This window comes from Stenella coeruleoalba (genome assembly GCF_951394435.1).
Source record: "Stenella coeruleoalba genome assembly, chromosome: 6".
NCBI lineage: Eukaryota > Metazoa > Chordata > Mammalia > Artiodactyla > Delphinidae > Stenella > Stenella coeruleoalba.
The window spans coordinates 68,316,695-68,332,742 of record NC_137151.1 but is presented as its reverse complement, the minus strand read 5'-3'; positions in this window follow the sequence as shown (position 1 = coordinate 68,332,742).

The following is a 16,048-nucleotide window of genomic DNA, read 5'->3' as shown; positions in this document are numbered from 1 at the left end:
TCTTCCACTAACCATAGCTCCTTTCAAAAATATTTTTAGTAGAATTGCCCGAGAAACATTTGGAGAGGAAGTGTACTGGAAATGGTACACCGTCCTGTCCTGAACTGGAAGCTGCAGATTCCAAATGTCAGCTGCCAATTCTTATTCTGTTCCTGGGAGTTTCCCCTCCCTCTGCTCCTCCTCCCTCACCTGCTGCCTGCAGGGTCCTTAAAGTTGGCTGCTGCCCAACCTGCTCATTTAGGACTGGCCCTGCTACAGCAGGACACAGGGTCAGCCTCCACTTGGAGTGTGGCCAGCGTCATCCCTGGTGCCATACTCCTGGATTCTCCATCACATGACTGCTGGGGAAGGGAACTTCGCTTCATTCCAGTGGCTAGAAAGAACACAGAGCCTACCGTGGGGCAGCCTGTAGCCGCAGTGATGACACTGTGCATGCAGTGAGAGTTGGCTTGCCTCAGGCTAACACCACCTCTTATATTTGTTTGAGGCAGGCCCAGGAATGCCAAGACAACTGGGGGCATGTTGAAGCCATAATTCTTGACTGGGTCAAACTACATCTTAGAGAAAAGTATGAACAGCAGGGATTTGTGAAAGAACTATACTCGTAATTTACCCAATTACATTTTCACAATTGATTGTATTTCCAAACTCATAAAACAAAATTAAGAAAAAAAAAGAATGCACTTACTATGTTGGAATTTTTTTTTTTTGGCGGTACGCAGGCCTCTCACTGTTGTGGCCTCTCCCGTTGTGGAACACAGGCTCCGGACGTGCAGGCTCAGCAGCCATGGCTCACGGGCCCAGCCGCTCCGCAGCACGTGGGATCTTCCCGGACCGGGGAACGAACCCGTGTCCCCTGCATCAGCAGGCGGACTCTCAACCACTGCGCCACCAGGGAAGCCCTATGTTGGATTTTTAATTTAAAATGGACCCAAGATGTAAGCATGTTGGTGTTAGTCTTTGGTTGGTTTAAAACATTCCTTTTGAAGGTAGTATGTCCAAGAACTAATCTAGGCACAAACTGTTTCTCTAGGATTACCCTTGTATATTTTCACTCTTATGTAATTTACCACTGCAGAAAATGACTCCAGGATAAGCTCCCAGGAATCATATCTCAAACCTTGCTGCAAAACTGCCATGAGAAAGAAACTACCACTGCTTAGTAGTGCAGGGTTTCCTTTTGGTGTGATGAAAATGTTTTGGAACTAGAGAGAAGTAGTGGTTGCACAATTGTACTGGATGCCACAGAAATACTTTAAAACGGTTAGTTTTAGGTTATGTGAATTTCACCTCAAGAAAAAAAGTAGAAAAAACAACAAAAAAGGGAAGGAGAAAAAAAATCGCCACCTCTGAGCACTAAAATCTAGGAACTCGACTTTACAGTAGCACCAGCACTGATGCCATTTCTGTTTCACGAACATGACCCTTGCGACCGCGATGCCCTCTGAAAGCCAGACAGATATGCCATGACTCACACCAGCACATGGGAAACTGCACGGAACTTGTTCTTCGTGTTGCTTAGGGCAGGTGTTTCTAATTGCCAACGCCCAGGTTACTGTCTGTCTTCTAGCGCAAAGGAGACTTGAGGAAGCAAGACTCAAAATATGGAGGTTTACTAAAATATAGAAAGGCCATTCAAAAGATGGTGGGCTGCCACAAAATGGTAAGATTTATTACATCCTCCTTGCCATGTGGATGTCGTGGATACCGAGAATTTGATTAAGTGCTAAGAGAGAGGAGGCTTTGGCACATTTTACCTCCCAGATGATCAGGCAAAATCTTTGTCTAGCAACAACACTCAGTTTCTTTTTGGGGTCGTTATACGACAATCAATATTTGGCGTATATACCACATCACCTGTTAAGTTGGCCTGCATTCTTCTCCCAGGCATCACATTCCCAGGAAGTATGGTTAACCACTATCCTGTTTAGACATAGGACTACCCTATCTAAGAGGGGGCACCAGAGATGCCACCCTTGGAGTTATCCACAAAACTAAATGATTTTATATATTTTAAAATTGAAATATAGCTGATTTAACATATTGGATTACTTTCAGGCATACAGCAAAGGGATTAGTTGTATATGTTTTCAGATTATTTTCCATTACAGGTTATTACAAGGTATTGAATATAGTTCCCTGTGCTGTATAGTAAATCCTTGTTGCGTATCTATTTTATGTATAGTAGATCATATCTGTTAATCCCATACCCCTAATTTATCCCTTCCCCCATTTCCCCTTTGGTAACCATAAGTTTCCTTTCTGTGTCTGTGAGTCTATTTTGGTTTTGTATATAGATGCATCAATATTATTTTTTAGATTCCACATATAAATGTTACAATATTTGTCTTTCTCAGTCTGACTTACTTCACTTAGTATGATAAACTCTAGGTCCATCCATGTTGCTGCAAATGGCAATATTTCACTTTTTATGGCTGAGTAATATTCCATTGTATGTATACCATATCTTAAGCCAGTTGTCTGTTGATGGGCACTTGGGTTGTTTCCACGTCTTAGCTATTGTAAATAGTGCTGCTGTGAACACTGGGGTGCATGTATCTTTTCAAATTAGAGAATTAGAGTTTTCTCTGGATATATGCCCAGGAGTGGGATTGCTGGATCATATCATAGCTCTATTTTTAGTTTTTTAAGGAACCTTCATGCTGTTTTCCACAGTGGCTGCACCAATTTACATTCCCACCAACAGTGTATGAGCATTCCTTTTTCCCCATACTCTCTCCAGCATCTATTATTTGGAGACTTTTTGACAGTCGTTCTGATCGGTGTTAGGTCATTGTGGTTTTGATTTGCATTTCTCTAATAATTAGTGATGTTGAGAAGCTTTTCATGTGCCTGTTGGCCATCTATATGTCTTCTTTGGAGAAATGTCTATTTAGGTCTTCTCAGTTTTTGATTGGGTTGTTTTCTTGATATTGAGTTGTTTGAGCTGTTTGGATATTAACCGCTTGTCAGTTGCACCATTTACAAGTATTTTCTCCCATTCCATAGGTTGTCTTTTTGTTGATGGTTTCCTTTGCTGTGCAAAAGCTTTTAAATTTGATTAAGTCCCATTTGTTTAATTTTGCCTTTATTTCTTTTACCTTGGACGACTGAGCTATAAAAATATTGCTATGATTTATGTCCAAGAATGTTTTGCCTATGTTCTCTTCTAGGAGTTTTATGGTGTCAAGTCATATTTAGTCTTTATTCCATTGAGTTTATTTTTGTATATGGCATGAAGGAGTGTTCTAATTTCATTGATTTACATGTAACTGTCCAGGGTTCTCAACACCACCTGCTGAAGAGACTGTCTTTTCTCCATTGTATATTCTTGCCTCCTTTGTCAAAGATTAATTGACCATAGGTTGGTGGGTTTATTTCTGGGCTCTCTATTCTGTCCCATTGATCCATTTGTCTGTTTTTGTGCCAGTACCATGCTGTTTTGATTACTGTAGCTTTGTATTATTTTCTGAAGTCTTGAAGGGTTATGCCTCCAGCTTTGTTCTTTTTCCTCACGATTGCTTTGGCAATTCTGGGTCTTTTGTAATTCCATATAACTTTTAGTATGCTAGTTCTGTGGAAAGTGTCCTGGGTATTTTGATAGTATCACGTTAAATCTATAGATTGCTTTGAGTAGTATGGCCATTTTAACAATATTCTTCCAATCCCAGAGCATGGGATAGCTTTCCATTTCTTTGAATCATCAATTTCCTTTACCAATGTTTTATATTTTCAGTATATAGGTCTTTCATCTCCTTGGTTAAATTTATACCTGCGTATTATTTTTCTTGATGTGATTTTATTTATTTTTGGCTGCATTTTTAGGGGGGTGGGGTCTTTGTTGCCGCATGTGGGCTTTCTCTAGCTGAGGCAAGCGGGGACTACTCTTTGTTGCAGTGCGCCAGCTTCTCATTGTGGTGGCTTCTCTTGTGGAGCACGGGCTCTGGGCACACGGGCTTCAGTACTTGTGGCACGTGGGCTTAGTAGTTGTGGCTTGCAGGCTCAGCAGTTGTGGCGCATGGGCTTAGTTGCTCTGCAGCATGTGGGATCTTCCTGCACCAGGGTTCGAACCCATGTCCCCTGCATTGGCAGGCGGATTCTTAACCACTGCACCACCAGGGAAGTCCCTTTTGATGTGATTTAAATGGGGTTGTTTTTTAATTTCTGATATTTCATTGTTTGTGTAAAGAAATGAAACAGTTTTCTATATATTAATCTTGTATCCTACTACCTTGCTGAATTCATGTATCAGTTCTAATCGTTTTGTGTGGAGTTTTTAGGGCTCTGTATATAGAATATCATGTCACCTACAAGTAGTGACAGTTTTACCTCTTCCCTTCCAAATTGGATACTTTTTATTTCTTGTCTGATTTGCTGTGGCTAAGACTTCCAATACTGTGTTAAATAGAAGTGGTGAGAGTGGGCAAACTTGTTGCTAAATATAGCAGGAAGGCTTTCAGCTTTTTACCATTGCATATTACGTTGGCTGTGGGTTTGTTGTAAATGGCTTTTTTAATGTTGATATATGTTCCCTCTATACCCATTTTGGTGAGAGTTTTTATCATGAATGTTGAATTTTATCAAAAGCTTTTTCTGTGTCTATTGAGATGATCATGTGCTTTTTTGTTTTTTTTAATATCTTTATTAGAGTATAATTGCTTGACAATGGTGTGTCAGTTTCTGTTTTATAACAAAGTGAATCAGTTATACATATACATATGTCCCCATATCTCTTCCCTCTTGCATCTCCCTCCCTCCCACCCTCCCTATCCCCTCTAGGTGGTCACAAAGCACCGAGCTGATCTCCCTGTGCTATGTGGCTGCTTCCCACTAGCTATCTGTTTTACGTTTGGTAGTTCATATATGTCTATGTCACTCTCTCACTTTGTCCCAGCTTACCCTTCCCTCTCCCCATATCCTCAAGTGCATTCTCTAGTAGGTCTGCATCTTTATTCCCTTCTTGACCTTAGGTTCTACTGACCATTTTCTTTTCTTTTTTTTTTTTTTTGATTCCATATATATGTGTTAGCATACGGTATTTGTTTTTCTCGATCTGACTCACTTCACTCTGAATGACAGTCTCTAGGTCCATCCACCTCACTACAAATAACTCAGTTTCATTCCTTTTTATGGCTGAGTAATATTCCGTTGTATATATATGCCACATCTACTTCATCCATTCATCTGTTGATGGACACTTAGGTTGCTTCCATGTCCTGGCTATTGTAAACAGAGCTGCAGTGAACATTTTGGTACATGACTCTTTTTGAATTATGGTTTTCTCAGGGTATATGCCCAGTAGTGGGATTGCTGGGTCATATGGTAGTTCTATTCGTAGTTTTCTAAGGAACCTCCATACTGTTCTCCATAGTGGCTGTATCAATTTACATTCCCACCAACAGGGCAAAAGGGATCCCTTTTCTCCACACCCTCTCCAGCATTTATTGTTTCTAGATTTTTTGATGATGGCCATTCTGACTGGTGTGAGATGATATCTCATTGTAGCTTTGATTTGCATTTCTCTAATGATTAATGATGTTGAGCATTCTTTCATGTGTTTATTGGCAATCTGTATATCTTCTTTGGAGAAATGTCCATATAGGTCTTCTGCCCATTTTTGGATTGGGTTGTTTGTATTCTTGATATTGAGCTGCATGAGTTGCTTGTATGTTTTGGAGATTAATCCTTTGTCAGATGCTTCATTTGTAAATACTTTCTCCCATTGTGAGGGTTGTCTTTTCGTCTTGTTTATGGTATCCTTTGCTGTGCAAAAGCTTTTCAGTTTCAGGAGGTCCCATCCGTTGATTTTTGTTTTTATTTCCATTTCTCTAGGAGGTGGGTCAAAAAGGATCTTGCTGTGATTTATGTCATAGAGTGTTCTGCCTATGTTTTCCCCTAAGAGTTTGATGGTGTCTGGTCTTACATTTAGGTCTTTAATAGATTCTGAGTTTATTTTTGTAAATGGTGTTAGGGAGTGTTATAATTTAATTCTTTTACATGTTGCTGTCCAGTTTTCCCAACACCACTTATTGAAGAGGCTGTCTTTTCTCCACTGTATATTCTTGCCTCCTTTATCAAAGATAAGGTGACCATATGTGTGTGGGTTTATCTCTGTGCTCTCTAGCCTGTTCCATTGATCTATCTTGCTGTTTTTGTGCCAGTACCATACTGTCTTGATTACTGTAGCTTTGTAGTATAGTCTGAAGTCAGGGAGCCTGATTCCTCCAGCTCCGATTTTTGTTCTCAAGATTGCTTTGGCTATTCGGGGTCTTTTGTGTTTCCATACAAATTGTGAAATTTTTTGCTCTAGTTCTGTGAAAAATGCCAGTGGTAGTTTGATAGGGATTGCACTGAATCTGTAGATTGCTTTGGGTAGTAGAGTCGTTTTCACAATGTTTATTCTCCCAATCCAAGAACATGGTATATCTCTGCATCTATTTGTATCATCTTTAATTTCTTTCATCAGTGTCTTATAATTTTCTGCATACAGGTCTTTTGTCTCCTTAGGTAGGTTTATTCCTAGATATTTTATTCTTTTTGTTGCAATGCTAAATGGGAGTGTTTTCTTGATTTCACTTTCAATTTTTCATCATTAGTGTATAGGAATGCAAGAGATTTCTGTGCATTAATTTTGTATCCTGCTACGTTACCAAGTTCATTGATTAGCTCTAGTAGTTTTCTGGTAGCATCTTTAGGATTCTCTATGTATAGTATCATGTCATCTGCAAATAGTGACAGCTTTACTTCTTCTTTTCCGATTTGGGTTACTTTTATTTCTTTTTCTTCTATAATTGCTTTCGCTAAAACTTCCAAAACTATGTTGAACAATAGTGGTGAGAGTGGGCAACCTTGTCTTGTTCCTGATCTTAGTGGAAATGGTTTCAGTTTTTCACCATTGAGGATGATGTTGGCTGTGGGTTTTTCATATATGGCCTTTTTTATGTTGAAGAAAGTTCCCTCTATGCCTACTATGTGGAGGGTTTTTATCATAAATGGGTGTTGAATTTTGCCGAAAGCTTTCTCTGCATCTATTGAGATGATCATATGGTTTTTCTCCTTCAATTTGTTAATATGGTGTATCACGTTGATTGATTTGCATATATTGAGGAATCCTTGCATTCCTGGGATAAACCCCACTTGATTATAGTGTATGATCCTTTTAATGTGCTGTTGGATTCTTTTTGCTAGTACTTTGTTGAGGATTTTTGCATCTATGTTCATCAGTGATATTGGCCTGTAGTTTATTGTAGTATCTTTGTCTGCTTTTGATATCAGGGTGATGGTGACCTCACAGAATGAGTTTGCGAGTGTTCCTCCCTCTGCTATATGTTGGAAGAGTTTGAGAAGGATAGGTGTTAGCTCTTCTCTAAATGTTTGATAGAATTCTGTGAAGCCATCTGGTCCTGGGCTTTTGTTTGTTGGAAGATTTTTAATCACAGTTTCAATTTCAGTGCTTCTGATTGGTCTGTTTATATTTTCTGTTTCTTCCTGGTTCAGTCTTGGAAGGTTGTGCATTTCTAAAAATTTGTCCATTTCTTCCAGGTTGTCCATTTTATTGGCATAGAGTTGCTTGTAGTAATCTCTCATGACCCTTTGTATTTCTGCAGTGTCAGTTGTTACTTCTCCTTTTTTATTTCTAATTCTATTGATTTCAGTCTTCTCCTTTTTTTCTTGATGAGTCTGGTAATGATTTATCAATTTTGTTTATCTTCTCAAAGAACCACCTTTTAGTTTTATTGATCTTTGCTATCATTTCCTTTTCATTTCTTTCTTTTTTTTTAACATCTTTATTGGCGTATAATTGCTTTACAATGGTGTGTTAGTTTCTGCTTTATAACAAAGTGAATCAGTTATACATATACATATGTTCCCATATCTCTATCCTCTTGCGTCTGCCTCCCCCCCCAACCCCTCCAGGCGGTCACAAAGCACCGAGCTGATCTCCCTGTGCTATGCGGCTGCTTCCCACTAGCTATTTACCTTATGTTTGGTAGTGTATATATGTCCATGCTTCTCTCTCGCTTTGTCACAGCTCACCCTTCCCCCCACCATATCCTCAAGTCCGTTCTCTAGTAGGTCTGTGTCTTTATTCCTGCCTTACCCCTAGGTTCTACATGACATTTTTTTGTTTCTTAAATTTCGTATATATGTGTTAGCATACGGTATTTGTCTTTCTCTTTCTGACTTACTTCACTCTGTATGACAGACTCTAGGTCTATCCACCTCATTACAAGTAGCTCAATTTCGTTTCTTTTTATGGCTGAGTAATATTCCATTGTATATATGTGCCACATCTTCTTTATCCATTCATCCGATGATGGACACTCAGGTTGTTCCATCTCTGGGCTATTGTAAATAGAGCTGCAATGAACATTTTGGTACATGACTCTTTTTGAATTATGGTTTTCTCAGGGTATATGCCCAGTAGTGGGATTGCTGGGTCATATGGTAGTTCTATTTGTAGTTTTTTAAGGAACAACCATACTGTTCTCCATAGTGGCTGTACCAATTCACATTCCCACCAGCAGTGCAAGAGGGTTCCCTTTTCTCCACACCCTCTCCAGCATTTATTGTTTCTAGATTTTTTGTTGATGGTCATTCTGACTGGTATGAGATGATATCTCACTGTAGTTTTGATTTGCATTTCTCTAATGATGTTGAGCATTCTTTCATGTGTTTGTTGGCAGTCTGTATATCTTCTTTGGAGAAATGTCTATTTAGGTCTTCTGCCCATTTTTGGATTGGGTTTTTTATTTTCTTGTTATTGAGCTGCATGAGCTGCTTGTAAATTTTGGAGATTAATCCTGTGTCAGTTGCTTCATTTGCAAATATTTTCTCCCATTCTGAGGGTTGTATTTTGGTCTTGTTTATGGTTTCCTTTGCTGTGCAAAAGCTTTGAAGTTTCATTAGGTCCCATTTGTTTATTTTTGTTTTTATTTCCATTTCTCTAGGAGGTGGGTCAAAAAGGATCTTGCTGTGATTTATGTCATAGAGTGTTCTGCCTATGTTTTCTCCTAAGAGTTTGATGGTGCCTGGCCTTACATTTAGGTCTTAATCCATTTTGAGCTTATTTTTGTGTATGGTGTTAGGGAGTGATCTAATCTCATGCTTTTACATGTACCTGTCCAGTTTTCCCAACACCACTTATTGAAGAGGCTGTCCTTTCTCCACTGTACATTCCTGCCTCCTTTATCAAAGATAAGGTGACCATATGTGCGTGGGTTTATCTCTGGGCCTTCTATCCTGTTCCATTGATCTATATTTCTGTTTTTGTGCCAGTACCATACTGTCTTGATTACTGTAGCTTTGTAGTATAGTCTGAAGTCAGGGAGCCTGATTCCTCCAGCTCCGATTTTTGTTCTCAAGATTGCTTTGGCTATTCGGGGTCTTTTGTGTTTCCATACAAATTGTGAAATTTTTTGCTCTAGTTCTGTGAAAAATGCCAGTGGTAGTTTGATAGGGATTGCACTGAATCTGTAGATTGCTATGGGTAGTAGAGTCATTTTCACAATGTTGATTCTTCCAATCCAAGAACATGGTATATCTCTCCATCTATTTGTATCATCTTAATTTCTTTCATCAGTGTCTTATAATTTTCTGCATACAGGTATTTTGTCTCCTTAGGTAGGTTTATACCAAGAAATTTTATTGTTTTTGTTGCAATGCTCAATGGGAGTGTTTTCTTGATTTCACTTTCAGATTTTTCATCATTAGTGTATAGGAATGCCAGAGATTTCTGTGCATTAATTTTGTATCCTGCAACTTTACCAAATTCATTGATTAGCTCTAGTAGTCTTCTGGTAGCATCTTTAGGATTCTCTATGTATAGTATCATGTCATCTGCAAACAGTGACAGCTTTACTACTTCTTTTCCGATTTGGATTTCTTTTATTTCCTTTTCTTCTCTGATTGCTGTGACTAAAACTTCCAAAACAATGTTGAACAATAGTGGTGAGAGTGGGCAACCTTGTCTTGTTCCTGATCTTAGTGGAAATGCTTTCAGTTTTTCACCATTGAGGATGATGTTGGCTGTGGGTTTTTCATATATGGCCTTTATTATGTTGAGGAAAGTTCCCTGTATGCCTACTTTCTGCAGGGTTTTTATCATAAATGGGTGTTGAATTTTGTCAAAAGCTTTCTCTGCATCTGTTGAGATGATCATATGGTTTTTCTCCTTCAATTTGTTAATACTGTTTATCACATTGATTGATTTGCGTATATTGAAGAATCCTTGCATTCCTGGAATAAACCCCACTTGATCATGGTGTATGAGCCTTTCAATGTGCTGTTGGATTCTGTTTGCTAGTATTTTGTTGAGGATTTTTGCATCTATGTTCATCAGTGATATTGGCCTGTAGTTTTCTTTCTTTGTGACATCCCTGTCTGGTTTTGGTATCAAGGTGATGGTGGCCTTGTAGAATGAATTTGGGAGTGTTCCTCCCTCTGCTATATTTTGGAAGAGTTTGAGAAGGATAGGTGTTACCTCTTCTCTAAATGTTTGATAGAATTCTGTGAAGCCATCAGGTCCTGGGCTTTTGTTTGTTGGAAGTTGTTTTTTTGTTTGTTTGTTTTTTTTGCCGTACGTGGGCCTCTCAGTGTTGTGGCCTCTCCCGTTGCGGACCACAGGCTCCAGATGCGCAGGCTCAGTGGCCATGGCTCACGGTCGCAGCCACTCCGTGGCATGTGGGATCATCCCGGACTGGGGCATGAACACGTGTCCCCTGCATCGGCAGGCGGACTCTCAACCACTGCGCCACCAGGGAAGCCCATGTTGGAATATTTTTAATCACAGTTTCAATTTCAGTGCTTGTGATTGGTCTGTTCATATTTTCTATTTCTTCCTGATTCAGTCTTGGCAGGTTGTGCATTTCTAAGAATTTGTCCATTTCTTCCAGGTTGTCCATTTTATTGGCATAGAGCTGCTTATAGTAATCTCTCATGATCCCTTGTATTTCTGCAGTGTCAGTTGTTACTCCTCCTTTTTCATTTCTAATTCTGTTGATTTGAGTCTTTTATTTTTCTTAGTCTGGCTAATGGTTTATCTATTTTGCTTATCTTCTCAAAGAACCAGCTTTTAGTTTTATTGATCTTTGCTATCGTTTCCTTCACTTCTTTTTCATTTATTTCTAATCTGATCTTTATGATTTCTTTCCTTCTGCTAACTTTGGGGGGTTTTTCTTCTTCTTTCTCTAATTGCTTTAGGCGTAAGGTTAGGTTGTTTATTTGATGTTTCTTGTTTCTTAAGGTAGGGTTGTATAGCTATAAACTTCCCTCTTTGAACTGCTTTTGCTGCATCCCATAGGTTTTGGGTCATTGTGTTTTCATTGTCATTGTTTCTATGTATTTTTTGATTTCCTCTTTGATTTCTTCAGTGATCTTTTGGTAATTAAGTAAGTGTGTGGTTTATCCTCCATGTGTTTGTATTTCTTACAGATTTTTTCCTGTAATTGATATCTAGTCTCATAGCATTGTGGTCGGAAAAGATACTTGTTATGATTTCAATTTTCTTAAATTTACCAAGGCTTGATTTGTGACCCAAGATATGATCTATCCTGGAGAATGTTCCATGCGCACTTGAGAAGAAAGTATATTCTGTTGTTTTTGGATGGAATGTCCTATAAATATCAATTAAGTCTATTTTGTTTAATGTATCATTTAAAGCTTGTGGTTCCTTATTTTCATTTTATATGATCTGTACATTGGTGAAAGTGGGGTGTTAAAGTCCCCTGCTATGATTGTGTTACTGTTGATTTCCCCTTTTATGGCTGTTAGTATTTGCCTTATGTATTGAGGTGCTCCTATGTTGGGTGCATATATATTTACAGTTGTTATATCTTCTTCTTGGATTGATCCCTTGATCATTATGTAGTGTCCTTTTTTGTCTTTTGTAATAGTGTTTGTTTTAAAGTCTATTTTGTCTGATATGAGAATTGCTACTCTAGCTTTCTTTTGATTTCCATTTGCATGGAATATCACTTTCCATCCCCTCACTTTCAGTCTGTATGTGTCCCTAGGTCTGAAGTGGGTCTCTTGTAGACAGCATATATACGGGTCTTGTTTTTGTACCCATTCAGCCAGTCTATGTCTTTTGGTTGGAGCATTTAATCCATTTACATTTATGGTAATTATCGATATGTATGTTCCTATTACCGTTTTCTTAATTGTTTTGGGTTTGTTATTTTAGGTCTTTTCCTTCTCCTGTGTTTCCTGCCTATAGAAGTTCCTTTAGCATTTGTTGTAAAGCTGGTTTGGTGGTGCTGAATTCTCTTAGCTTTTGCTTGTCTGTAAAGGTTTTAATTTCTCTATCAAATCTGAATGAGATCCTTGCTGGGTAGAGTAATCTTGGCTGTAGGTTTTTCCCTTTCATCACTTTCAATATGTCCTGCCACTCCCTTCTGGCTTGAAGAGTTTCTGCTGAAAGATCAGCTGTTAACCTTATGGGGATTCCCTTATGTGTTACTTGTTGTTTTTCCTTTGCTGCTTTTAATATTTTTTCTTTGTATTTAATTTTTGATAGTTTGATTAATATGTGTCTTGGTGTGTTTCTCCTCGGATTTATCCTGTATGGGATCTCTGTGCTTCCTGGACTTGATTAAATGTTTCCTTTCCCATATTAGGGAAGTTTTCAACTCTAATCTCTTCAAATATTTTCTCAGTCCCTTTCTTTTTCTCTTCCTCTGGGACCCCTATAATTCGAACGTTGGTGCATTTAATGTCATCCCAGAGGTCTCTGAGATTGTCCTCAAGTCTTTCCATCCTTTTTTCTTTATTCTGCTCTGCAGTAGTTATTTCCACTATTTTATCTTCCAGGTCACTTATCCGTTCTTCTGCCTCAGTTATTGTGCTATTGATCCCTTCTAGAGAATTTTTTAATTTCATTTACTGTGTTGTTCATCTCTGTTTGTTTGCTGTTTAGTTCTTCTAGGTCCTTGTTAAACGTTTCTTATATTTTCTCCATTCTATTTCCAAGATTTTGGACCATCTTTACTATCATTATTTTGAATTCTTTTTCAGGTAGACTGCCTATTTCCTCTTCATTTGTTAGGTCTGGTGGGGTTTTCCCTTACTCCTTCATCTGCTGTGTGTTTCTGTGCCTTCTCATTTTGCTTAACTTACTGTGTTTGGGGTCTCCTTTTCACAGGCTGCTTGTTCATAGTTCCCGTTGTTTTTGTTGTCTGCCTCCAATGGCTAAGGTTGGTTCAGTGGGTTGTGTAGGCTTCCTGGTGGAGGGGACTGTTGCCTGTGTTCTGGTGGATGAGGCTGGATCTTATCTTTCTGGTGGGCAGGACCGTGTCCAGTGGTGTGTTTTGGGGTGTCTTTGACCTTATTATGATTTTAGGCAGACTCTCTGCTAATGGGTGGGGTTGTGTTCCTGTCTTTCTAGTTATTTGGCATAGGGTGCCCAGCATTGTAGCTTGCTGGTCGTTAAGTGGAGCTGGGTCTTGATGTTGAGATGGAGATCTCTGGGCAATTTTCGCCATTTGATATTACGTGGAGCTGGGAGGTCTCTTGTGGACCAGTGTCTTTGAACTTGGCTCTCTCACCTCAGTGGCACAGCCCTGATGCCTGGCTGAAGCACCAAGAGCCTGTCCCCTACATGGCTCAGAATAAAAGGGAGGAAAAGAAAGAAAGAAAGATGAAGATAAAATAAAATAAAGTTATTAAAATAAAAAATAATTAAGAAAAAAATTTAATTAAAAAAAAAGGACAGACAGAACCCTAGGACAAATGGTAAAAGCAAAGCTGTACAAACAAAATCACACACAGAAGCATACACATACACACTCTCAAAACGAGAAAAAGGAAAAAAAATATATATATATCATTGCTCCCAAAGTCCACCTCCTCAATTTGGGATGATTCGTTGTCTATTCAGGTATTCCACAGATGCAGGGTACATCAAGTTGACTGTGGAGATTTAATCTGCTGCTCCTGAGGCTGCTGGGAGAGATTTCCCTTTCTCTTCTTTGTTCTCACATCTCCCGGGGTTCAGCTTTGGATTTGTACCTGCCTCTGTGTGTAGGTCGCCTGAGGGCATCTGTTCTTCGCTCAGACAGGACAGGGTTAAAGGAGTAGGTGATTCGGGGGCTCTGGCTCACTCAGGCCGGGGGGAGGGTGGGGTACGGATGCTGGACGAGCCTGCGGTGGCAGAGGCCGATGAGATGTTGCACCAGCCTGAGGTGCGCCGTGTGTTCTCCTGGGGAAGTTGTCACTGGATCACAGGACCCTGGCAGTGGTGGGCTTCACAGGCTCCCGGGAGGGGAGGTGTGGATAGTGACCTGTGCTTGCACACAGGCTTGTTGGTGACAGCAGCAGCAGCCCTAGGGTCCCATGCCCATCTCTGGTGTTCGCGCTGATAGCCACGGCTCGTGCCCGTCTCTGGAGTGCCTTTTTTTTTTTTTTCCACATCGTTATTGGAGTATAATTGCTTTACAATGTTGTGTTAGTTTCTGCTTTATAACAAAGTGAATCAGTTATACTGGAGCTCTTTTAAGCGGCGCTCTTAATCCGCTCTTCTCTCATACCAGGAAACAAAGAGGCAAGAAAAAGTCTCTTGTCTCTTAGGGAGCTCCAGACTTTTTCCCGGATTCCCTCCTGGCTAGCTGTGGTGCACTAGTCCCTTCAGGCTGTGTTCACGCCGCCAACCCTAGTTCTTTCCCTGGGATCTAAGCTCCGAAGCCCAAGCCTCAGCTCCCAGCCCCAGGCTGCCCCGGCGGGTGAGCAGACAAGCCTCTCGGGCTGGTGAGTGCTGGTCGGCACAGATCCTCTGTGCGGGGATCTCTCCGCTTTGCCCTCTGCACCCCTGTTGCTGCGCCCTCCTCTGCGGCTCCGAAGCTCCCCCCTCTGCCACCAGCAGTCCCCGCCCGGGAAGGGGCTTCTAGTGTGTGGAAACCTTTCCTCCTTCACAGCTCCCACCCACTGGTGCAGGTCCCGTCCCTATTCTTTTGTCTCTGTTTATTCTTTTTTCTTTTGCCCTACCCAGGTACGTGGGGAGCTTCTTGCCTTTCGGCAGGTCTGAGGTCTTCTGCCAGCATTCAGTAGGTGTTCTGTAGTAGTTGTTCCACATGTAGATGTATTTCTGATGTATTTGTGGGGAGGAAGGTGATCTCTGCGTCTTACTCTTCCGCCATCTTGAAGCTCCTCTGATAATATGGTTTTTGACTTTTCTTTGGTTAATGTGGTGTATCACATTGATATGCGTATGTTGAACCATCCTTGAGACTCTGGAATGAGTAATTTGATCATGGTGTATGATCCTTTTTATGTATTGGATTTGGTTTGCTAATATTTTTTTGAAGATTTTTGCATCAATGATCATCAAAGATATTGGCCTGTAATTTTCTCTCTTTGTAGTGTCTTTGGCTGGTTTTGGTATCAGAGTGATGGTGGCTTCATAGAATGAATTTTGGGAGTGTTCCCTCTTCCGTCTTTTGGAATAGTTTGAGAAGGATTGGAATAATTTCTTTTGTTTTGTAGAATTCCCCAGTGAAACTGTCTTGTCCTGGACTTTTGTTTGCAGTTAGTTTTTTTTTATTATTATTATAGATTCTATTTCAATTCTAGTGATCAGTCTGTTCAAATTATCTGTTTCTTCTTCACTCAGTTTTGGCAGGTTGTTTGTAGAAACTTGTCCATTTCTCCTAGTCTGTCCAATTTGGCATATAACTGTTCATAGTATTCTCATGATTTTTTGTATTTCTGTGGTATCAGTCATTGTTTCTCCTCTTTCATTTCTTATTTTGTTTATTTGGGTCCTCTTTTCTTCTTGATCCTTGCTAGAGTTTTGTCAATTTTATTTATCTTTCAAAAAAAAAAAAGCTTAGTTTTTCTTCTTTTTTTTTTTTAAATTCTCTATTTTATTTCCTCTCCGATCTTCATTTCCTTCCTTCTGTTGACTTTGGGTTTTGTTTGTTCTTCTTAATCTTCTAGGTGGTAGTTTAGGTTGTTTGAGATTTTTCTTGTTTCTTGAGAAAAGCTTCTATTGCTATGAATTTCCTGTTTAGAACTGTTTTTACTTCATCCCATAGGTTTTGTGAGGTTGTGTTTT